Source organism: Bubalus bubalis, chromosome 22 (genome assembly GCF_019923935.1).
Source record: "Bubalus bubalis isolate 160015118507 breed Murrah chromosome 22, NDDB_SH_1, whole genome shotgun sequence".
NCBI lineage: Eukaryota > Metazoa > Chordata > Mammalia > Artiodactyla > Bovidae > Bubalus > Bubalus bubalis.
Window position 1 is genome coordinate 26,753,801 of NC_059178.1, and position 23,740 is coordinate 26,777,540.

The window sequence follows — 23,740 nt, forward strand, 5'->3', positions numbered from 1 at the left end:
CAGAGACAAGGCTGAAAAGGCAGACTGGGGTCTGGAAGAGTCTTGTGCAGGGCCAATGTGTTCAATACACATTTGCTCTCAAAAGGATTCAGGGGAGCTCATCCAAATACACCTTCCATAGAGAAGAAATTAAAGTGAGGAAAAGGTAAGGGATGAAAACTAAGACCATGAACAGTTAGTTCATATAAACGTACATATGGTTAGTTGTTAGGAGTGGGACACAAACTTGACTCTGAGCTTCCTAGATGCCAAAGCAAAAAGGGAAATGTGAACTTTGCTGCACCCATGTGAACAAAGCCAGTTGCTCAAAAGAAGCAGGCTTTTGCTAGAACTAATAGCTAAGGGAAATTTCTCCATTGATTCTCATCAAAGGCTCAGTGTGTGGATATGGTGGAAATATCTTCCCTATACTAGCAATTTTTATAGGACTGTTTCTTGTAATGTCCCTTGATGCAAGCCAATGGCATGCTGCCAAAGTGTAATTCAGTAAAATCCGCTGAGCACAGGGCCAGAGCGATTCAGCCTCAGCCTGCAGCTTTTGGATGGTTTGGCTTGGTGTGTGGATACAATTGAGGGTATTGGGAGACATTAAAGTTCTTCCTATCTTTTAGGCAATCATCCGAGAATATTATTTCTTACAACAGGGCTCTTAAAAAGTGTTGGATAGCAGTGAAGTTGAGCTTCCATTCACTGGCAGAGACCTGAAGAACAAAAGAATTTGAACTTCAGGTTATGTAACAAAGAAAAACAGTATTTTTCCAAAGATGTTTAATCATGGAAAGAAAGTAATTGGTTATCCGGAACTAATAGTGCAATCTCATGGCTCGGCTCCAGCTGACCTGGAATTAGGGCTGGGTTGCTAAACTGAGTTCCTTGACCTGCTGGCTTGCGTCTTCCCATGAATCTGGGTTGAAGATGGTGCCATAAAGAGTCTTCACATTACAGAAGCAAAGCCGTAGGTTGACCATCTTTTGTGATTTGGTTCTTTTCCTTAGCAGCTGAAGTAATTGTGTGAAGCGCAAACCTGGGTCCGAGACTTCCCAGGTGGCTGAGTGATAAAAGAATCTGCCTGCTGATGTGGGAGATGCAGGAGACACAGCTTTCATCCCTGGGTCAAGAAGGTCCCCTGGAGAAGGAAATGGCTAGTATTCTTGCCTGGAGAATTCTATGGACAGAGGAGTCTGGCAGGCTATAGTCCATGGGGTCGCAAAAAGCTGGACATGACTGAGCACACATGCATGCAAATCTAGGTCCAAGAGGCTGGTGTGTGTGTTGCTTTGGTCTCAGGCCTATGGCATTCACAAATAGGATCAAAGCTAAAAGTGTAAATTCCACCAAACATAAATCAACCCCACATATTTACATAGCATTGTACAACTTGTAAAATGTATTCCCATCATTCCCATCCCATATATAATTTGAATTGCTTGAAACCCTTGAGCAGGACTGGTATGATTGTCCCATCAGACAGATGGGAAAACTGAGGTTTGATCAAATTGGCATGGATGTTGTGGGGAGGAGGGGAGAACCAGGATGGTAACCCAGGTCTTAGTTATTTTTCTACCTTCCCAGGCCCAACAGACTTCCCCAAAGGATCAGTGAATTGTAGGTCCTGATAACCATGCTCAGCAGCCACCGGGCTGGAGTAGTGACTGTTGAGAAAAATTCCAAAGACTGTAGGTGTGGAAGGCTCCCTGCAATTAACTCAGAAAATCAGCTCCTGAGGCAGGAATGCTAAAGGAATGCGTGTGTTCATGGGAGGACGAGTATTCTCTAGTTCCTAGACCCCATGCTGCTGCTGCTAAGTCACTTCAGTCGTGTCCGACTCTGTGTGACCCCATAGATGGCAGCCCACCAGGCTCCCCCGTCCCTGGGATTCTCCAGGCAAGAACACTGGAGTGGGTTGCCATTTCCTTCTCCAATGCATGAAAGTGAAAAGGGAAAGTGAAGTCTCTCAGTCATGTCTGACCCTCAGCGACCCCAAGGACTGCAGCCTTCCAGGCTCCTCCATCCATGGGATATTCCAGGCAAGAGTACTGGAGTGGGGTGCCATTGCCTTCTCCCCTGGACCCCATACATGGCCCCAAATTGAAGCAAAAAGAGAAGGGAGTGGCAGAATATAAGATGGTTAGGTAGCATCACAGACTCAACAGACATAAATTTGAGCAAACTCTGGGAAATAGTGGAGGAGAGAGGAGCCTGGCATCCTACAGTCCATGGGATCGCAGAGTCAGACATGACTTAGCAGCTGAACAACAAAAAATACACTGGCCAGAGACAATCCAAGGATTTGTTCTTTCACCCTTCTGTTTACCAAACATACATCAGTTCAGTTCAGTCACTCAGTCGTGTCCAGCTCTTTGAGACCCCATGAATTGCAGCAGGCCAGGCCTTCCTGTCCATCACCAACTCCCGGAGTTCACTGAGACTCACATCCATCGAGTCAGTGATGCCATCCAGCCATCTCATCCTCTGTCGTCCCCTTCTCCTCCTGCCCCCAATCCCTCCCAGCATCAGAGTCTTTTCCAATGAGTCAACTCTTCACACGAGGTAGCCAAAGTACTGGAGTTTCAGCTTTAGCATCATTCTTTCCAAAGAAATCCCAGGGCTGATCTCCTTCAGAATGGACTGGTTGGATCTCCTTGCAGTCCAAGGGACTCTCAAGAGTCTTCTCCAACACCACAGTTCAAAAGCATCAATTCTTTGGTGCTCAGCCTTCTTCACAGTCCAACTCTCACATCTGTCTAGTCAAGGCTAGATGGACCTTTGTTGGCAAAGTAATGTCTCTGCTTTTGAATATGCTATCTAGGTTGGTCATAACTTTCCTTCCAAGGAGTAAGCGTCTTTTAATTTCGTGGCTGCAATCACCATCTGCAGTGATTTTGGAGCCCCCCAAAAATAGTCTGACACTGTTTCCACTGTTTCCCCATCTATTTCCCATGAAGTGATGGGACCAGAAGCCATGATCTTAGTTTTCATACACGTTGCTATATATGAGTCTGTGGATGTGTATATTCTCAGTAAATGGAAGAGCAGTTTCACAAATATTGTAGAAACTTTAGTCTTACTTGTTGGTATTCAGTGACTAAAGCTCCTCAAAGCTAACTTACTCATTGTAAATATAAGGATGAATTTGAACTTTGTATGTTGTAATGATTACTTTTTTGAATACTCTACTCAGGTATTGCCACTTCCTGACTATTTTTTTCGCTGAACATTTTAAGAGCTAACTTGCATCTAGTTACTTTGGTGTGCAGTGAAGAATTTGTGGATATAGACTGTTTTCACTTATTTTTCCCTGAAAATACAAAGAAAGATAGTGCTAAGCCGTGTCCGACTCTTGTGATCCACGTACTGCAGCCCGCCAGGCCTCTCTGTCCATGGGATTCTCCAGGCAAGAATACTGCAGCAAGAATACTGGAGTGGGTTGCCCTTTCCTTCTCCAGGGGATCTTCCTGACTCAGGAATTGAAACCAGGTCTCCCGCATTGCAGGCAGATGCTTTACCGACTGAGCTACATGCAGGAGGGGGTAAATTTCAGACATTGATGCTGGTGCTGATACAAGACATTAAATGGTAAGCTAATATCCCAAAGGACAGCACTCTCCTCCCAATCAACAAAAATACTTAACACTAAAGAGTCACAAGAGCTCAAAAATCTCAATGTAGCACCAAATATTCCCAATTTATAACCAGGGAGGAGATTGCAAATCTCAGATTGGTTCATGCAGACCGGGTAACTCAAGATGTTATATATTCACTGAAAAACTGAAACACTTCTCATAGTTACTTGCCAGAGGTTCCCCAAAGCACCCTATCCCCAAATTGATCAGGGTGAGGTGTTCCAGAATGCTCTTTTCTGTTCTCTGTTAGGGCATACACATTACCACTCACCTCTTGGCATTTGTTACCGACACACATTCCCGTAAAGAGAGAATACATCATCTCCTGAGTCTCTTTCAGTTCAAAACTTGAGAGTTCATTGATTCTACAAGATAAAAGCAGCTGCTGACCAAAGAGCCTGCTTCTCTCCAAACTCCTGAATTTGTTAAAGAGTTTATGTTAATTCGGTGGGAACAAAACTCTTTGACGGCTAACCTTGAGGTTGCCTGGTTTTGGAAACCCACTGTTTGGAACCGGCTTTGCAGTACAACTGGAAATTCAGGTTAAAAAAAGAAAGAAAACACAGTGAAAGAACAAAGAGTGAACCAAGTACCCTGTGGAGACACAGCTGCCACAGCCCACGGCATAGCTGCTTCCTGACAAACACCAGTTTGCTGCCCTGGGGCCCGTGTCTGTCCCACCGATGCAATGCAATGCGTGTCTCCGTGTCTTATGAGATGTGCTACTGAATAGTAATAAAAGCATCAGGAAAGCAGAGCCTTCTTCCCTCGTGGAGATTACAATGTGTGCACCCCAGGAATCCTTGCCTTTGTTGTCTTTCTAATCTTTAAACACAGAAGAGAGTCATTTTTGCTGAATCATCCTTAGTGCCGGGAGATAGTTAATGGAATATCTCCGAAAACATCTGAGTCCCAGAGAGTGGTTTTCACTTTGAAAAATTCCAATTCAAGTTTCCCATCTTGCTGCTTTTTCAAAAATAGTTCATGGTGGGGGCGAGGCGGGGGGAGGTACAGGCCATCTCTACTTCCAAAACAAACCAGCGTGTGGGTAGCAGGGCTCGCTTCCCTTCCCAGATTTCGGGAGCACCTGAGGCCTGCCCTTGGAAAATGCAGGTGTGACTGGGACCACGCTTGGGAGCACGCTTGGGTGCAGGGTCGAACCCTTGCTTGGCAAAGCACTTCTGGATCCTAGAAACTGCCGTAGGTTGAGGTGACGTCTAAAAAATAAGTGTCTGGCAGTGTGTTCACTTAGTGTTTTGTTTTTATTTGTGCTTTTGGTGTTAACAGAAAAAAATCTATTGGGAGCTTATCTTGGCCCATTCACTGAGAAGCCACTCATCAGAAAGCTGTGGAGGAGGTTTGTGGATATCATGGCAGAAAACAAACTTGCATTTGCCGCCTGATCTGTGAGTGTAATTCTGACCGCGAATGAGATTTCCACATCCATTGGCTGGACTTGGGGATTAGCAGTTTTTCAGAAGTACAAAACCGTGCCAAGTTTCCAGCTCCATTCTTCAGGCTTGAGTCTGTGGGTGGCACTGAGCAAGTGTGATTCTCTGCAGGAGCAAGGAGGGGGAGGGGAAGATTATTCCAAATTAGTGGAGGAAGACCAGGGATGATTTTATTTGTGACTTGTGGTTGGATTTAAGAAACTCAAAGTGGGCTTACTGTTACAGTATTTTGGAGAATTTTCATTTTAGTATCTGTGTTGTTATTGTTTAGTGGCTTATGGACTGTATCCCGCCAGGCTCCTCTGTCCATGGGATTTCCAGGCAAGAATACTGGTGCGGGTTGCCATTTCCTTCTCTGGGGGATCTTCCTGACCCAGGGATCAAACTCACGTCCCTGGCATTGGCAGGCAGATTCTTTACCACTGAGTATCCATAGCACTATCCCATTTTTTAAAAATTGGCTGTATTCTGTAGCATGGTTCTATGTGTGTATGGGTGTGTGCAAAGTGGATCTTGCTTTTCAAACATTCTTTCCTAGTTCTCCCTAAAATAAGTTCCTTTGCAAAGTTATACTGGTTGAAAGTCTATCAGTGTAAATGCACGGATAACAGTAAGCTCATCTTCTCAGTTGGTGACAACCTTAGGGGAGTTGTGGTGAGTTGGTTCATGTTCACACTAAATTGTGAATAATGCCATCAGGTTACATTCCTTCTAACACCTGGTTTACACACTGTCCTGGGGAGGGAGTGTTTGCTGTCTGAGAAAGAGGTTCTTGGAACTAAGGAGATTTGGGAAGGAGGGTTCTGTGTGAGGAATTTTTAGTTGCTGGCAAACAAGCACATGGAAATGGGGAAAAGGATGCTCACGAGAAAGAAGGGCAATGCAGAGAGAGGGGCAGGAGCACTCCAAAGGTAAACTTGTACTCCTATTGAAAATGTAGACAAAGCTGACCCTGGTTTGGGGAGGGGATGTGTATGCTTTCCCAAGGGTTCTTTGGCTAAAAAAAAAAAGGGGGCGGGGGCAAAGGTATGCAAGAATTTTATAGGCACAGTCAGTTATGGCAGTTGCTGATGTGTCGACTCCTCTTCAAGTGTCCCTGAAGTCCGATTTTGTGGCAAAAGACAGTTTTAATGTCACATTAATTACTTGGCAGGAATAGCCCATGTCTGTGACCGTCGGACTTGAGTGGCCACATGTAGTTAATGAAATGACTTACGCGTATTTAGACTGGGGTTTACGAACTTCGCTGGATGTGTGGTTGGCATTTGGGGAGACCCACAGACATACAAAAACTCTGAATGACTCTCTATAAAGAGGCCGGTGGGTGATGCGTGCGCCCACTTGGAAGCCATGTGCGCATGCGCAGTAACCGTGGCGCCATGCTAATTAAGACTAATGGCCAGAAGAGCCATTGCCGATGATCCAATTAGGCTGATGGAGTTAGAGATTACACAGATAACTCTGATTAAGACATCAATCTAGCTCAATTTTACAAGGCCTCTATTTAAAACGAGGTGGTATTTGACTATAATAAAATAGTATAATAAGTAGTTTACTGGGTCTTACCATTGTGGAAGCTGAGAGTTACTAACAGCCTTAAAACTTACCATTTAAGCTTGATTCTTTTTGTTTCAAGGACTAATTACGTGGATGGTTTATTACCAAGTTCTTTTTTGTTCCTTATGCCTCCTGCTGTCCAGTTGAGACTGTTTTACAGTTCATTAGTCTCTTGACTAGAAGGTAGAGTGGAAGGAAGAAGGCAAAACTCACATCCATCTGCCTCGCCCAGATCTGATAAAACTATTACGTTTGGTGGAGAAGATACTGAAGCTCTTGGCTAAAGCAGACCCTTGTGTTCCCCGTGGGTTAAATTTTCCTTTGATTTCCCTGGATCCCTGAAGTTGGAGAGTGCTAATAATTAATTGAACTGATTATTTCTTGGTAGGATAAAATGTCAGCAGACTTCTGCTTTATAGGACATTAATTTTGTCACATGTAAGGAGAAATACTGATAAACCCAACAAGATAGTGACGCTTTTAAAAATTACTGTGGTTTGTACTGTGGTTACGCTCATCAAACTGAACTTTGCTTAACTCTGCAAATACTTTTCAGCAAAGAGTCTGAAATTTCCTAGAGCATATTATTTATTTTTAAGATCTGTGAAAATACATATATGATTGTATCGGAATTAATGGTGCCATGAGAGATTGATCAGTTCTTCATTGTGACATAGGAAAACATCACCAAGACATTGCTCCGTGGCATTTGTTGCTGTTAAGTCACTAAGTCATGTCTGATTCTTCTGTGACCCCATAGACTATAACACACTAGGCTGCTCTGGCCATGGGATTTCCCAGGCAAGAATTACTGGAGTTGGTTGCTATTTCCTCCTCTGGGGAATCTTCCTGACCCAGGGATGGAACCTGCATCTTCTGCATTGGTGGGCGGATTCTTGACCTCTGAGACACCTGGGAAGCCCGCTTTGTGGTGTAGAAGCCTTCAAACATTTAAAGAAGAGAAATCACAGTGCTTTACTGGTGGGAATTTCCTCATGAGACTTAGACTAGAAGCAGAAGTTTCTCTGCCTCTTGACATTAAGCATGGATTTGGGGGCATGCTGAGAAAGAGAGGGTGAGGGGATTTTAAAAAGGCAGGAAGGGTGTAGGGTAAGGGAGTTAGAGAAGGCGAGGTTCGGAAAGAGAATGAGACTGGCACTTTACAAGAACAGATCGCCTTTAATGAGGTAAGAAGGGGCAGCAGTCAGATTAGTGAGCTGCTGCACTAACCCAAGAAAAGAGAAAGTATCTATAGGCATATATGGGGACATCTACTGTCTTAAGGGGGCCTGTTCTTCTCCAAGGTTGTTCGGAGTAGTTATCTCTTAAACGGCTGGGGCAAGGAATTCTGGAGATTGGCCAGAGGCTGGACCAGCTGGGAGCTGGGCGTTATCATCCTTAATATCCAGTTATCATCCTTAATGTCCATTTTTTTTCTTCGGGTGAGAGAGTTCTTCATTTTGCATAGAATGGTGGGGAGGACCTGGAGGGGAGTTTTAACTCCAGGCTATTTTAAGCCATATAACTTTCCTTCATTGGGTACTGGAGCCTCAGTTCCTTTTTTATACTTTTAGGAAGTTCAGTTCAGTTGCTCAGTCGTGTCCTACTCTTTGCAACCCCATGAATCGCAGCACACCAGGCCTCCCTGTCCATCACCATCTCCTGGAGTTCACTCAAACTCACGTCCATCGAGTCGGTGATGCCATCCAGCCATCTCATCCTCTGTTGTCCCCTTCTCCTCCTGCCCCCAATCCCTCCCAGCATCAGAGTCTTTTCCAATGAGTCAACTCTTCACATGAGGTGGCCAAAGTACTGGAGTTTCAGCTTTAGCATCGTTCCTTCCAAAGAACACCCAGGCTGATCTCCTTCAGAATGGACTGGTTGGATCTCCTTGCAGTCCAAGGGACTCTCAAGAGTCTTCTCCAACACCACAGTTCAAAAGCATCAATTCTTCGGCACTCAGCCTTCTTCACAGTCCAACTCTCACATCCATACATGACCACTGGAAAAACCATAGCCTTGACTAGACGAACCTTTGTTGGCAAAGTAATGTCTTTGCTTTTCAATATGCTATCTAGGTTGGTCATAACTTTCCTTCCAAGGAGTAAGCGTCTTTTAATGGCTGCAGTCGCCATCTGCAGTGATTTTGGAGCCCCCCAAAATAAAGTCTTACACTGTTTCCACTGTTTCCCCATCTATTTCCCATGAAATGATGGGACCAGAAGGCACCCCTTCTAATCACTGCTACATGATCAATTCCACAGTGTGCTCTTCAGTTTTGTGTCCTGATACAAGACAATTATCAGCTTAAAGAAGGACACACTTTATCCGTCTTGGAAAAAGAAATAACAAATCATTAAGGCCACAGCGCACAGGGACCCAAGTTTATTAGCAGTAAAGGGCAGCTGTGCGGACAACTCTACCAATTAATCTGCCAAAAAACGAGCATGTCACTGTTAGAAACCAGGGCTGGGGCACCCAGGGAGCTATATAAAGTATAGACACCAGTCTTGAACAACAGGGGCAGCTCCGTGCCACCCACCCTGCAGCAGACGAAGTTCTACATTCTTTGTCCAGGAAAACTCCTTTCTATGTGGAGAAGCCCCAGCCTGAGTCAGGTACACACCTGGTCTCTTCCCGATGCACTGGGTCCCTCGAAGGTGCTGGTAGGAACAGAAAACAATTTTGAAAGTTAAATTTATTGAGCACCTGGGGCATGTTCAGCTATGTTATTTCACTGAATCCTCACCATTACACTGCTAGGGAAATATAGTTGCTCAGTTGTGTCCAACTCTTGACAACCCCATGGACTGTATCCCACCAGGCTCCTCTGTCCATGGAATTTTCCAAGCAAGAATACTGGAGTGGGTTGCCATTTCCATCTCTAGGGGATCTTCCCAACCTAAGGATTGAACCTGGGTCTCCTGAATTGTAGGCAGCTCCGAGGGATAGTGAAGGATAGGGAAGCCTGGCACACTGCAGTCAATGGGGTCCAAAAGAATTGGATATGACTTAGCGACTGAACAACAACAAGGGAAATATAAGCATCTTAGTGTCCAAAGGTGAGGAAACTGAGGCACAGAGCTTCCTAATTCAGGTCTCCCTCATTCCCATATCCATTCTTCTCCCACCACAGTTGTATTTCCAGATGAAGCATCAAGAAATGCTTGTTCTAGAGACTTCCCTGGTGGTCTGGTGGCTAAGATGTCATGCTCTCAGTGAAGGAGGCTCGGGTTTGATCTCTGGTCAGGGAATTACAGCCTGAATGCTGCAATGAAGATTAACGATCCTGTGTGCCATAACTAAGATCCAGCACAGGCAGATAAATACATCAAAATAAATATTTAAAAAGGAAATACATGTTCTAGACCTGGCTGCCATAAATTCATGATGTGACTTTGGGTAAGTTCCATAACTTTCCTGAACCTCAGCTTTCCATCTGAAAAATAAGAGGTTATTCTTATTAAACTAAACATACTCTTAACATACGATTCAACAGTCACACTCTTTGGTATTTGCCCAAATGAGTTAAAAACCATGTCCACTCATAAACCTATATGTGGGTATTTATATCATTTTTATTCATAGTTTCCAAAAGTTAGAAGCAACCAAGATGTCCTTCAGTAGGTGAATGAATAAATAAACTGTGGTACCAGCAGATGATGGTATATTCTTCAGCACTATAAAGAAATAAAGTGTTAAGTCCTTAAAAGACATGGAAAAAAGCTTAAATGCACATGACTAAGTGAAAGAAGCTATCGAGAAACGGCTACGTACTGTATGATTCCAACTCTATGACTTTCTGGAAAAGGCAAAACTATGGAGACAGTGAGAAGATCCATGGTAGCCAGGGGTTGAGGGGAGAGAAAAATAAATTTTTAGAGCAGTGAAACTACCCTGTGTGATACCATAATAATAATACAGGTGATTGTGTGTGTGTGTGTGTATGTTTGCACACTCGTGCTCAGTCATGTCTGACTCTTTGCAACCCCATGGACCGTAGCCTGCCAGGCTCCTCTCTCTATGGAATTTCCAGGCAAAAATGCTGGAGTGGGTTGCCAGTTCCTTCTCCAAGAGATCTTCCTGACCCAGGGATTGAACCCATGTCTCCTGCACTGCAGGCAGATTCTTTACTGCTGAGCCATCAGGGAAGCCCCATGGGTCATTATACATTTGTCCAAACCCACATAATGTACAGTCCCAAGAATGAACTCATATGTGAACTGCAGACTTTGGGTGATGACCTGTCAATGCAGGTTCATCAGTTGTAACCAATGTACAACTGGTGGGGGTTGTTGAGAGTAGAGAAGACTGTGCATGTAGAGGGGTGTATGTGGAAGTACATGGAAAATCTCTGTCCCTTCCCTTCAATTTCACTGGGAACTTAAAATTTATCTAAGACAAAGTCTTCATTAAAAATAATTTAAATGAAAGGAGAGAAACCCAAAGTCTTCTTATTGAAGTGCTTCTCCAACTTTCATGAGCACAAGACTCACCTAAATATCTTGTTCTGTGCAAAATCTGACTCAGTAGGTCTAGGGAGAAGCCCACGGTTCTGCCTCTAACAAGCTTTGGGTGACGCCGATGCTGCTGGTTGAGTGCAGAGGTTGTAGAGCATATTCCTCTGGGATTCCCAGACAGCAGCTATGTCTTCCAGTCACTGCTGCAGGCCTGTGCTTGGCAGATGCCTTGCATAGTTAGTTCTCAATAATGTTACAGACATTGGATCTTGTTAGTACAAGTGACTCAAAGGAACACGGGCTAAGGGAAATTTGTAACTTTGATCAGTGATTCTGTAGTTCCCTGAAGCCCCATCCTTCAAAGGCCAAACCAGAGCCTGGCATTCTCCTCTTTTCCCACCCCCACCCCCACAGCAGATTCCGATAATCCTTTCTCCTCGGTGAGCTTCTCCCCCCTAGACCCACCAGCTCTATCAATCCACAATTCACGCTGACAGATGTGTTCCAAAATAAGATCAAACTAACGAACACCTGGTAAATGCCGCTCAGCACCACATTACTCTTCCAAAGATTTTTATTTATTTTGCAGAGAAAAATCACATCCTCCCATGCTTCCCAGGTGGTTCAACAATAAAGAATCTGCCTGCCAATGCAGGAGACGCAGGAAATGCTGGTTTGATCCCTGGGTCAGGAAAATCCCCTGGAGGAAGGCATGGCAACCCACTCCAATATTCTTACCTGGAAAATCCCATGGACAGAGGAGCCTGGCGGACTCCAGTCCATGGGGTGGCAAGGAGTTAGACATGATTGAGCGTGCATATTGTGTATATTATGTATCACATGTATATTGTGATATTGGAGAAGGAAATGGCAACCCACTCCAGTATTCTTGCCTAGAGAATCCCAGGGACAGAGGAGCCTGGTGGGCTGCTGGCTATGGGGTCACACAGAGTCCGACATGACTGATGCAACTTAGCAGTAGCAGCAATGTTGTGATGTCTAAAGTTTCTTCCTTTACTTCGACTCCCCTCTTTGTTCTGGTAACCAAACAGCACTTGATTAGCCATCTGCAATAGCTCTGTGCATTTTTTCTCTTGTGCAGAGGTAGTTACTACTCTTAGGAATGGTTGCAGAGACCAGAGGCCAGAATTTCATTATCTCTATGGGGAAACATATGTATAAACTCAAGACAAAAATATGGCAGGCATTCAGAATTTCTTTTGTCTTTTTTTAAATCCCTTTATAAGCCACTTGTTTAGAGTTGGATCTAATTAGAGTACTTCAGAAATAAGGGCTTACTGTGTTGAGCCTATAAAGAAGTGGCTACTATTTTTTTAACCTGATCTTTCCTTATAATGCCCGAAAGGACAACACTATGTATTTTTGTATGACTGTCAAGGGACAAAGACAGCTCCAAATATTTGACCTAGATAAACAGATTACCATTCATTTCATCTGAAAATATAGGGATAATTAACTTGGACAACCATATAAACAGCAGGGGTCTCCTCTTGAGTGTCCATCTTCTTAAATCAGCAGATAGCCCCCCCAGAGGGCTGCCACAGCATGGCCATTCAGCTGCCTCTTACTGCTCTATTTCCCACTGTTGGAATGAACTGTGTGGTATTGTGGAAGGGACTCCTGGGCATTTCAGTCTTCTGGGGTTTATTCCTAAGTCCCAGTCCGCTCATGTTTATCCATTTGGTAAGTTTTATAATGAGCTTCATGGGTGGCACTAGTGGAAAAGAATCCACCTGCCAATGCAGGAGACATAAGAGATGAGGGTTCAATTCCGGGGTCTGTATGATCCCCTGGAGGAGGGCATGGCATCCCACTCCAGTATTCTTGCCTGGAGACCCTGATGGACAGAGGAGCCTGGCAGGCTGCAGTCTAAAGAGTCGGACATGACTGAAGCAACTTAGCATGCATGCTTGCAAGGTTTACAATGGATTCATTTGCTTGCGTTAATATTTTCCCCTTCACTTTGCAAAAGTTGGTGGTTTAGTCTGGCATTAGCCATTGAGCCCTTGGAGTCAAAGACAGCTGGGATCACAGTGTTATGGCAGACCTGAAGGGTCACTGTGCTAACTGCCATCCCATGCCTGATTTTTGTAGAATCCCTGCCAGTGGGCTTCACCATAGTCTGAGCTATCACCTGTGCAGGGACAGGTTGTTAGGTAGTCTTTGCAGTGTTCTTCTTACACAAAGGTTCTATGGAGTTTAAGCTGAAATCCATTTCTCTCTCTCTAGTTCATACCCTTTGACACAATGCAGAGAAAACAAAACGGAATCATTTCCTCTTATACCTGACAGGACCTTGGGTATTTTAAGCACCTGACTTGGTGTTCTTAGCAGATTGTCCTTCTGTCACAGGTTAGACGCTTCACCATTCTGGCCTCTCCTGTCTAAACAGGCTCCTAACTCAGCAACCTTCCTCAGGTTTGTGGCCCAGAGGTGGTGAAAGTGAAAGTGTTAGTCGCTCAGACATCTCTGAATCTTTATAACCCCATGGACAACCCAGTAGCCCAACAGGCTCCTCTATCCATGGAATTCTCCAGGCAAGAGAATGGAGTGGGCAGCCATTCCCTTCTCCAGGGGATCTTCCTGACCCAGGGATTGAACTCGGGTCCCTTGCACAGCAGGCAGTCTTTACCGTCTGAGCCACTGGAGAAGTACAGGTTTGCGGCCCCAAACTGGTACCAGGTTGGAATAGGACTGGCCTTCTGGAGCGGCTGTTGTCAACCTTGGTCGCATGTAGCAATCACCTGGACAACGCCTGTCTCCCCGCCCCGAACTGGGAGATGCTGACTTCATTGACCTGGGGTTTGCCCTGAGCCCCAAGATTAGTATAAACTTCTGGGAAAATCCCAAATGTAGCCGAGATTGAGAACCACTGCTCTGGAGTCTGTGCCAACCAGAGGCATTGCTGGCTGCCCAGGCTGAGTGCAGAGAAAGGATGAGAAGGCGGGAGAGTGGTGAGGGTCAAGGAGAGGCTGTAGCCTGTTGTTGAATGGGTGGGTCTCTCCAATAAGCTGAAACTCATACTTGTTTCTTGAGTTTTAGATTTTTCATCTTGAAGTTTTGTACATTGATACAAAACCAGTATGATCATGACTTAAGTTTCACAGTGAGCTTGCTGAGCTCATGTTTTTGTGTTTTATTTGTCATGTTTCTGGCAAATAATTTAATTTCTCTCTCTGGGATGTCATCACAAGACATCTGGGGACATGGGATGCAGGAGGATGTACGTCTCCATCCTGAGAGATCACTCCCCTCCCCCACCTCCATCACACCACGTATGATACTTGAGCAGCATCATTTGGTGCATGGTGAATTTGCTACACACTTAAATCCCAAGCTCTTTTTATTTCTAAGCATCTTATATTTTGGCAATTGTGCTTTTTTTTTTCAATTAAAAATTCACCTTTAATACTGATAAAGGCTAGGTGGGAGGATGTGGCTTATGTGTGCAATAGCATTGAGCTGCCCCATCCTGGACTCCAGAATTAGCCAGACTTTCCTGTGAGTCTAGAAGCAGTCTGGAAGAACCACAGACTTCCCACGTGGGGACTGTCTTATAAAACTTGCAGCTTGGAGCCACAGACCAAAAAGTGTGCTCTCTGCAGACACCTCCAAAAACAAATTGCATTTTAAAAGGAGAGAAAAAGAGGAAACTGCAGTGTTTTTGTTCAGTTGCCAAGTTGTGTCCAACTCTTTGCAACCCCATGGACTGCAGCACGCCAGGCTTCCCTGCCTGTCTCCCGAAGTTTGCTCAAACTCATGTCCATCAAGTCAGTGATGCCATCCAACCATCTCATCCTCTGTCACCCCCTTCTCTTCCTGCCTTCAATCTTTCCCAGCATCAGGGGCTTTTTCAGGGAGTCAGCTCTTCATATTGGGTGGCCAAAGTATTGGAGCTTCGGCTTCAGCATCAGTCCTTCCAATGAATATTCAGGGCTGATTTCCTTTAGGATGGACTGGTTGGATCTCCTTGCTGTCCAAGGGACTCTCAAGAGTCTTCTCCAGCACCTCAAGAGTCTTCTCCAGTTCGAAAGCATCAATTCTTCAGCACTCTGCCCTCTTTATTGTCCAACTCCCACATCTGTACATGACTACTGGAAAGACCGTAACCTTGACTATATGGACTGTATATATTTGACTATACAGAAGCTGGAATATGTTGACCTAATATGTGCCACATTCATGGTATTCACTGGCAATGTATGGTCTTATTTAACCTATACAATAATCCTGTGATGTGCCCATTATACAGATGAGGAAAATGGGACTCAGAGGTACCTGATCAGTGGGGTGTCAGGATAAAAATGAGAGTCATGCCCTTTCTACCACACCATAATGCAGAAGTAAGGAAGGCCCTACCTCCTATCCTATTGCATTTCATTGTGTTGCCTCGCTCTGGAGTTCCAGCCTTTCAATCGTTCTGTATCCTCTTTCTTTAATTTCAACTCCTTTTTAAATATTTAATCCTCTAACCTAGCCATGCACTTGCTAGGTTAGGAAAACCTACTCCCCTGTCTTGAGATGCAGAACACTTGGAAGACACTCATCTTGTTTGAGCAATTTGCTCTATAAGGTAGTAAGCCAGACCATATGCTTGTGAAACTAATTGATCCTATATTCTTGACCCTGTGCATGAAAAGTAGAAAGAGAAAGGGATGTTTTTTCCCCTGAGTGTGTCTGAATGATTTATATAAGTAGTCCCCAACTTGAAACAGGCAAGCTGATTTGCAAGGCAGGTGTTTGATCATTTAAAGATATATTTTGCCCTGGAAATAATATTTTCTCTTCTGGCTATCTGCATTGCCTTTTTAACCTGTGGAATACTATATATGGTGATAAAAATACTATTCCACCTCTGTATGAGTATACTGTGGATTATTGTATTCCTGTCTTCCCCCAGAGTGGCAAAGAGCTTTTTTAGGTCTCTGGAAGATCACAGACCTGTTATGCTCATTAAACATGCCCAATAATGAGTTCTTGACATTCATAAATCCAGCAAGTATTTTCCTGATGAGAGGCAAACTGTTTTAATGGAACACAGAACCAGACTTCAGAACTGCAGCACATTCAAGATGCAGGTACTCCTTTCTCATCCTGTCAGTTTCATGCCAAACTTACTGGCATTTAAGGATCATTATGGAGCATTTTGGGCTTCCCTGATAGCTCAGCTGGTAAAGAATCTGCAATGCAGGACACCCCGGTTTGGTCCTGGGTGGGGAACATCACCCTTGGGGAGAAGGGATAGGTTACCCACTCCAATATTCTTGGGCTTCCCTAGTGGCTCAGTTGGGAAAAAATCTGCCTGCAGTGCTGTAGACCTGGCTTCGATCCCTCGGTTGGGAAGATCCCCGGAGGAGGGCATGACAACCTGTTCCAGCATTCTTGCCTGGAGAATTCCATGGACAGAGGAGTCTGGCGGGTTTCAGTCCATGGGGGTCATATAGGTCAGACACTACTGAGTGACTAGGCACAGTGCAGCATATGGAGCATTCTGGGGCTTCCCAGGTGGCGTGAGTAGCATTTTGGAGCAGAATTGTGTCTCAATACAATGGACTGTTTTTAAAAATCCCTTTGCATGTGAATACCCACTTCTTCACTTTTCTGCACATGCTTTGGAATGCAAAGGGTCCCTTCCTGCACTTACCTGCCTTTCTCTGAGGCTGGTTCCACTGGCTTTGACATTTATAAAAGTCTCGACTGCTTACCCAGCAATTTTGACAGTGGGTGGCTCTTTGGGAAAGGGCTAATTAAAAATGGAATTAAAATGGATGGTAATAGTAAATGGCTCTTTAAGTAGAATGACCTGACTGGGGCTATTTTCCCAGGAGGCTGAAAGGGGTCCAGCTGTGAGGCTCTGCACAAGACCTTGAACCTCCATTCCTCTGCTCTCACTCACTCTGATCTGCTCTCCTCTCTCAGCAAAGCATGTAGACTCTGCCTGAGTTGAAAGGTGCTGCCTGTGTATATGAGATTTCCAAGCACATGAAGCCATGCATTTCTAAGTTTCAGGCTTGATTTCTGATAGACTGCTCATGCCATTCCATCAATCCAGCCCAGCTGGGGCCCTGGTCAGAAAGTTCATGCAGCCTTAGAGATGCAGATGATGGCTATGTATGCATGTGTGTGTGTGTGTAACTAAAGGTGTATACATGTAGAATCCACATGAATGCTACAGGAACAGCTGGCCGCATTTGGGACAATTCCTGTGGGCTAGACTCTGGTGACAAAAGGATGGAAAGATACAGTTCTTGCCTCTGTTACAGTGAGAGATAATAAAGGTGGCTTTCAAGTGCAGTGGAATACAGGAGAGGGAACCCTTAGAAGTCAGGCTTCACAGAGGAGCTAGAGTTTTGGGCTCCCCAGGTGGCTCAGTGGTAAAGAATTCACCTGCCAATGCAGGAGATGCAGGTTTGATCCCTGAGTCAGGAAGATCCCCAGGAGGAGGAAATGGCAGCCCACTCTAGTATTCTTGCTTGGGAAGTCCCATGGACAGAGGAGTCTAGAGTGTTACAGTCCATGGGGTTGAGAAGAGTCGGACAGGACTGAGCACAGAGAGAGAGTACAATGTGGGTAGGCAAGCAAACTGGGAAAGGCGTTCCAGGCAGAGGGAAGCATGTGTGTCACAGGAGCGTGCGACAGTATATGAGATCTGGAAGATGCAAGTACTCTGATGTCTGAGCCGAGCATACAAGAAGAAGACAAGACAGAGAGGTGGGTGGGGGTCCCACCTGGAAAGCCTTGGGTGTCATGCCGTCCTGTTTGTCTTATACTCTAGGCAGTGGGAAGCTTCTGAAAAGTTTCAGGCTGGGGAAAAGACACAGCGTGGCTTGTGGGGCATCAAAGCTGAGGCATGTACACTAAAAATAATCCCAAATCAGAGGGAAGTAGGATTTTTTTCTTCATCACTGGAAAAGTAAAAATAAAATAAAGCTCTTACCTCAGCGTTGGGGAGATCTCTCTGCTTTTCCTCCGGAAGTACAGCTTCATCTTCTCCTTTGTGGTTTGTGTGCTTTCTGAATCTGCTCTCAGAAGGGAAGCTGCCAGATGGCTCACGTCCCACCCGCTGTCCCAGGCACGCTTGCACGTCGGGGTTGATGGATGACCTCGCCCTCGTCTGTCTGACCTCTGCTTCGCCACCTTCCCCTCTGTGTGGACCATCGCGCGTGGAGATTCATGAGCCCCCTTGAGAGCAGACCACTCCTCCTCAATCACTTGTCAGAGGAACTGAGAGGCCGCTACTTAGCGGGACATTAGAAACAGCTTTAGTAGTTTGAACTTTGACCTCAGTGAGTTGTGATCACTCTCAAGTTGGGTCTTTCTCTTCTGCCCTTTGTTCCTTTTCTTTCTTTCCTTTTTGCTCCCCCCCATCCCCTGCTTTTTTTTCCTTCGCTGTTTCCTTAGCTTTTGTGAAGTTTGTAGGTTGAATGAACCTGGTCAGGAGGAAGCGAGCCCTTCTGCTTGTTGCAGCTTTTTCTCCTAAGGAAAATCTAGTATTGTGATGAGGGGGTTGAACAAGTCATCCAGCCCTTGTCTCCCCATCTGAGGGAGTTGTTGGAACCATCCTACAAGGTTCCTGCTCAGTCCTCACCCAAGAGTATGCAGGGCGCTTACTGACAGTTTAAGTGTAAGGTTCTCGTGGGTGCTGATGGGAAGAAAGAACAGGAAGGACGAAGCACAGTAGCTCAGAATGAATAGGACCGCAGAGGAGAGTGGGTGAGGGGAGGGGTGCAGAGGGGAGAGAAGGATGAGAATGGAGAGGCTGACAGTCTGGGAGTGGAAAGGAAAAGGGAGAATCAACCGAGAAGAAACACATGGTGTCTGGAGGGGTGTAGAAAAGACAAGACAGGACTTCCCTGAGTGATCCAGTAGTTAAGAATCTGCCTGCCAATGCAGGGGACACAGTTTTGATCCCTGGTCCAGGAAGGAAGATCCCACGTGCCTTGGAGCAACTAAGCCCGTGGGCCACAACTACTGAGCCCGTGCTCGGCAACAAGAGAAGCCCCCGCAGTGAGAAGTCCACAGGCTGCAACTAGATTCGCCCTCGCTCACTACAGCTAGAGAAGGCCTGAGTGCCGCATCAAAGACCCAGGGCAGCCAAAAGTAAATAAATAACTTTTTTTAAAAAGGATAAGACAAAACAAAAACATGAAAAGATGCTCAACATCACTCATTATCAGAGAAATACAAATCAAAACCACAATGAGGTACCATCTCATGCCAGTCAGAATGGCTGCTATCCAAAAGTCTACAAACAATAAATGCTGGAGAGGGTGCGGAGAAAAGAGAACCCTCTTACACTGTTGGTGGGAATGCAAACTAGTTCAGCCACTATGGAGAACAGTGTGGAGATCCCTTAAAAAACTGGAAATAGAACTGCCATACAACCCAGCAATCCCACTGCTGGGCATACACCCCGAGGAAACCAGAATTGAAAGAGACACGTGTACCCCAATGTTCATCGCAGCACTGTTTACAATAGCCAGGACATGGAAGCAACTTAGATGTCCATCAGCAGATGAATGGAAAAGAAAGCTGTGGTACATATACACAATGGAGTATTACTCAGCTATTAAAAAGAATGCATTTGAATCAGTTCTAATGAGGTGGATGAAACTGGAGCCTATTATACAGAGTGAAGTAAGTCAGAAAGAAAAACACCAATACAGTATACTAATGCATATATATGGAATTTAGAAAGATGATAACGATGACCCTATATGCGAGACAGCGAAAGAGACACAGATGTAAAGAACAACAGACTTTTGGACTCGGTGGGAGAAGGCGAGTGTGGGATGATTTGAGAGGGTAGCATTGAAACGTGTATATTATCATATGCGAAGCAGGTTGCCGGTCCAGGTTGGATGCATGAGACAGGGTGCTCAGGGCTGGTGCACTGGGATGACCCTGGGGGATGGGATGGGGAGGGAGATGGGAGGGGGGCTTGTGGGTGGGAGACACGTGTGCCTGTGGCTGATTCATGTCGATGTTTGGCAAAAACCACTACAATATTGTAAAGTAATTAGCCTCCAGTTAAATAAATTTTTTTTAAAAAGGACAAGACAAATCGGGTTCTCTTGACACATCCGCTGACACTCATAGAGTGGCTCCGTGGAGAGCGGTGCAGACTGCAATGTTGTGGCAGCCGGTCACATCTGACTCTGATGCTAGTTGCCGGGACCTCAGTGTCAGCTCCTGGAGGTGGGGAACTTAATGCCCTCATTCTCTCTCCCCCATCAGTCATACCCTGCAGGACCCAGTGCTACTCAGCCAGCCCAAGGGTCTGCGGCAGTCACTTCAAGCCTTTTGGTTCACAAAATGATGCGCTTGGGGTTTTTACCCAGTTTCACAGGGATGGGAGAATATTCTCTGAGTCCTGGGACTTGTCCTTATGATTATTTTCTTTAAATAGAGTTCAGTTCAGTTCAGTCACTCAGTCATGTCCAGCTCTTTGCGACCCCATGGACCACAGCACACCAGGCCTCCCTGTCCATCATCAACTCCTGGAGTTTACCCAAACTCATGTCCATTGAGTCGGTGATGCTATCCAACCATCTCATCCTCTGTCGTCCCCTTCTCCTCCTGCCCTCAATCTTTCCCAGCATCAGGGTCTTTTCAAATGAGTTGGCTCTTCGCATCAGGTATCCAGAGTATTGGAGTTTCAGCTTCAACATCAGTCCTTCCAATGAACACTCAGGACTGATCTCTTTGCAGTCCAAGGGACTCTCAAGAGTCAACAGAGGAGCAGCTTAAAACAGCCTTCTGCCCATCTGCTTTCATAACAGTTTTGTTTTATTACTTTATTTTTAAATTTTTTATTTTAATTGGAGGATAATTACTTTACAGTATTGTGACGGTTTTTGCCATACATCAGTCTGAATTGGCCATAGGTGTACATGTGTCCCCTCCATCTTGAACTCCCCTTCCCAGCTCACCCTGTCCCTCCAGGTTGTGACAGATCTTTGTACATCAAACTGGCTATCTCTCTTAAATATGGGGTCATGTATGTTTCAATGCTATTCTCTCAAATCATCCCGTCCTCTTCTTCCTGTTTTAATTTACGACTGGGGCGTACAGCCCATCTCCTGTGTGACCAGGCTACCGTGGAGCCAGTCACCCTCCAGGTAAAGCACCAGGCAGGGAGAACTGCGAGTCAACAGTGGAAAGTGTGTTGGCTGTGCTGAGATGCTCCACCCACAAGTAATTGCTATCCTGTTTTTTAAACGTCTCTTCAGGATGGGCAGACACTCAGCCAGGAGAGCCATGGGGGTATCCCTGCCTGTTGATGAGTCCTCATGCCAGGACATTTATTAAATATTTGGAATATCACCCCTGGATGTGGGGTTCGGGCTACAGACGTGCATGATCACAGCTTCTCCTTTGATTGAGCTGGTACTTGGGCTGTGGGATTTTTTTGTTTGTTTGTTTATTTTTAGTTAAAGGATAATTGCTTTACAATATTGTGTTGGCTTCTGCCATACATCAACATGAATCAGCTGTGTGCCATGCATAGTAGTTCAGTTGTGTCTGACTCTTTGCGATCCCATGGACTGCAGCCCGCCAGGCTCCTCTGTCCATGGGGATTTTCCAGGCAAGAGTACTGGAGTGGGTTGCCATGACCTCCTCCAGGGGATCTTCCCAACCCAGGGGTTGAACCCAGGTTTCCCTCATTGCAGGTGGATTCTTTCCTGTCCGAGTCACCAGGGAAGCCCTATATATATATATGTCATCTCCCTCTTGAACCTCCTTCCCACCTCCCACCCCATCCCACCCCTCTTGGTTGTTACAAAAAGTTGCATGGAAGCATATGTAAAATACAGAGCCAATGCAAATTTGCCGTGACTCAAGGAACTCAAACTGGGGCCCTGCAGGATGTTTTAACATCTGAATTTAACCATGGCCCTCTCAGAGGGGAGGGAGTACAGGTCCCACCCACTCACCCACCTTCCCCACCCCCACTCTGCCGGTTGTGCCCCTTGGAATCCACGCCCCTTGTGCTGTTTACAGGCTTCCCTCTCTTTTTTTGGAAGGCAAGTGCTCCAAATTCAGGCTCTGAATAGACAGAGGATTAAAGGCTTTTGAAATCAAAACTAGGTCTTCAAAGCTGCCAGCGATGGCCAAGGATTTCCCGCCTGGAGCATGGGTCCCAAGCCCAGCCCAGCCCAAAGCTCCCAGATGCCGCGGAAGGCCCATTTCCTTCATGCCTCGAGGTCTGTGCTGTCTGAGGGTCTCAGACTCAAACCCCACCAAGCAGGCATGGCCGGAGGGAGGCAGCTTCTGTGCCTTGGAGACCCTGCAGGATATGGGGTGTGTGTCCCTTACCTGGGATTCTCCAGCACACGCTGTCGGTCCGGCCTCTGTGCGTGCTGCATGCAGGTCTGATTCTGAGTCACGTGGGTTCTTTCTGAGTTTGGGTCACTGGCCTGAGTGATGAGCATCAGACCCATGGACTCACATGTGCCATGCGTGCCCTGTGCTATTTGCTCCCCGGCCATCTGGAAGCCATTAGTGTTGGGACGGTTGCAGTCGTTTACTCTGCTCTCATGTTGCGAGAGGCGCAGCCTGGCAAGGCCCTGGTCCTAGGAGCCAGGGGCCCTTGGCTTTCTGTCAGAGTTCCAGCATCAGCCCCAGTGCAGCCCTGCCCTGCAGGCCGCCATCCAGTCCCCTTCTCTCCCTTCCCTTTCCTCCCATCTTGGACCCTAAGAGCAGTGACTCTTATAGGGGGAACCTGGCCTCTCTCTTCATTCCACTTCTTGTCTGCTTTGCAGTTTTGAAAGGAAAGGGGTGCAACTAAGTCACTTTTTAAAGAGCCCCTAGTAGGGAACTTCCCTCTTGGCCCAGTGGCTAAGACTCCATTCTCCCAGTGCAGGGGGTCAGGGTTCAACACCTGGAGAGGGAACTAGATCCTGCATGCTTCAATTAAAGATCCCACAACTAAGACCTAGTGAAACCAAAAAAAAAAAAAAAAATATATATATATATATATAGTGTTTTTAAAAAGCCCCCAGGAAAGATGTTGCATTTCACATTGTGTAGATTTCATAAAAGGAATACCCCAGGAGGGTCCTCAGAAGAAATCAGGACTCAAGACTGTAGACACTTAAAGTCATGCTAATTTTATTCCTAGTTTTTTAAGGAATCTCCATACTGTCTTCCACAGTTTCTGTATCAATTTACATTCCCACCAACAATCCCACTACTAGCATATACCCTGAGGAAACCAAAATTGAAAAAGACATGCACCCCAGCATTTTTGCAGCACTATTTACAATACATAGGACATGGCAGCAACCTAGATGTCCACCAACAGATAAAGGGATAAAGATGCTGTGGTACATATATACAATGGAATATTACTCAGCCATTAAAAAGAGTGCGCTTGAGTTAGTTCTAATGAGGTGGATGAACCTAGAGCCCCTTATACAGAGTGAAGTAAGTCACAAAGAGAAATACAAATATCATATATTAACGGATATATATGGAATCTAGAAAGATGGTACAGATGAACCTATTTGCAGGGCAGCAGTGGAGACAGAGACATAGAGAACAGACTATGGACATGGGCAGTATTGGCAGGGAAGAAGCAGACCGTGGGACAAGTGGAGAGAGTAGCATGGAAACATATACACCA

General features: G+C 45.6%; 1 protein-coding gene and 1 long non-coding RNA gene across 8 annotated transcripts in view; one reads left to right on the top strand and one right to left on the bottom strand.

Annotated features, from left to right (window-relative positions):
- Window positions 1–23,740, top strand: part of COLEC12 (collectin subfamily member 12) — a 183,020-nt gene that overhangs the window by 98,902 nt on the left and 60,378 nt on the right. Inside the window, exons 2-3 of one of the 7 annotated variants that reach the window (XM_044934570.2) lie at window positions 3,494–3,576; window positions 4,911–5,029. The exons of 4 other annotated variants lie outside the window; for them this stretch is intronic. The gene's annotated coding sequence lies outside the window, so the exon portion shown is untranslated. Of the gene's footprint in view, window positions 1–3,486; window positions 3,577–4,910; window positions 5,030–23,740 lie in introns of those variants that run through there. 2 more of the 7 variants (XM_044934571.2, XM_044934568.2) reach the window with 2 other exon arrangements.
- Window positions 9,167–22,534, bottom strand: LOC123331163. The gene is made up of 3 exons (XR_006547671.2): window positions 22,432–22,534; window positions 18,050–18,347; window positions 9,167–9,294 (listed from the first exon to the last, which is right to left on the bottom strand). It is a non-coding gene; the product is annotated as an uncharacterized LOC123331163 (long non-coding RNA).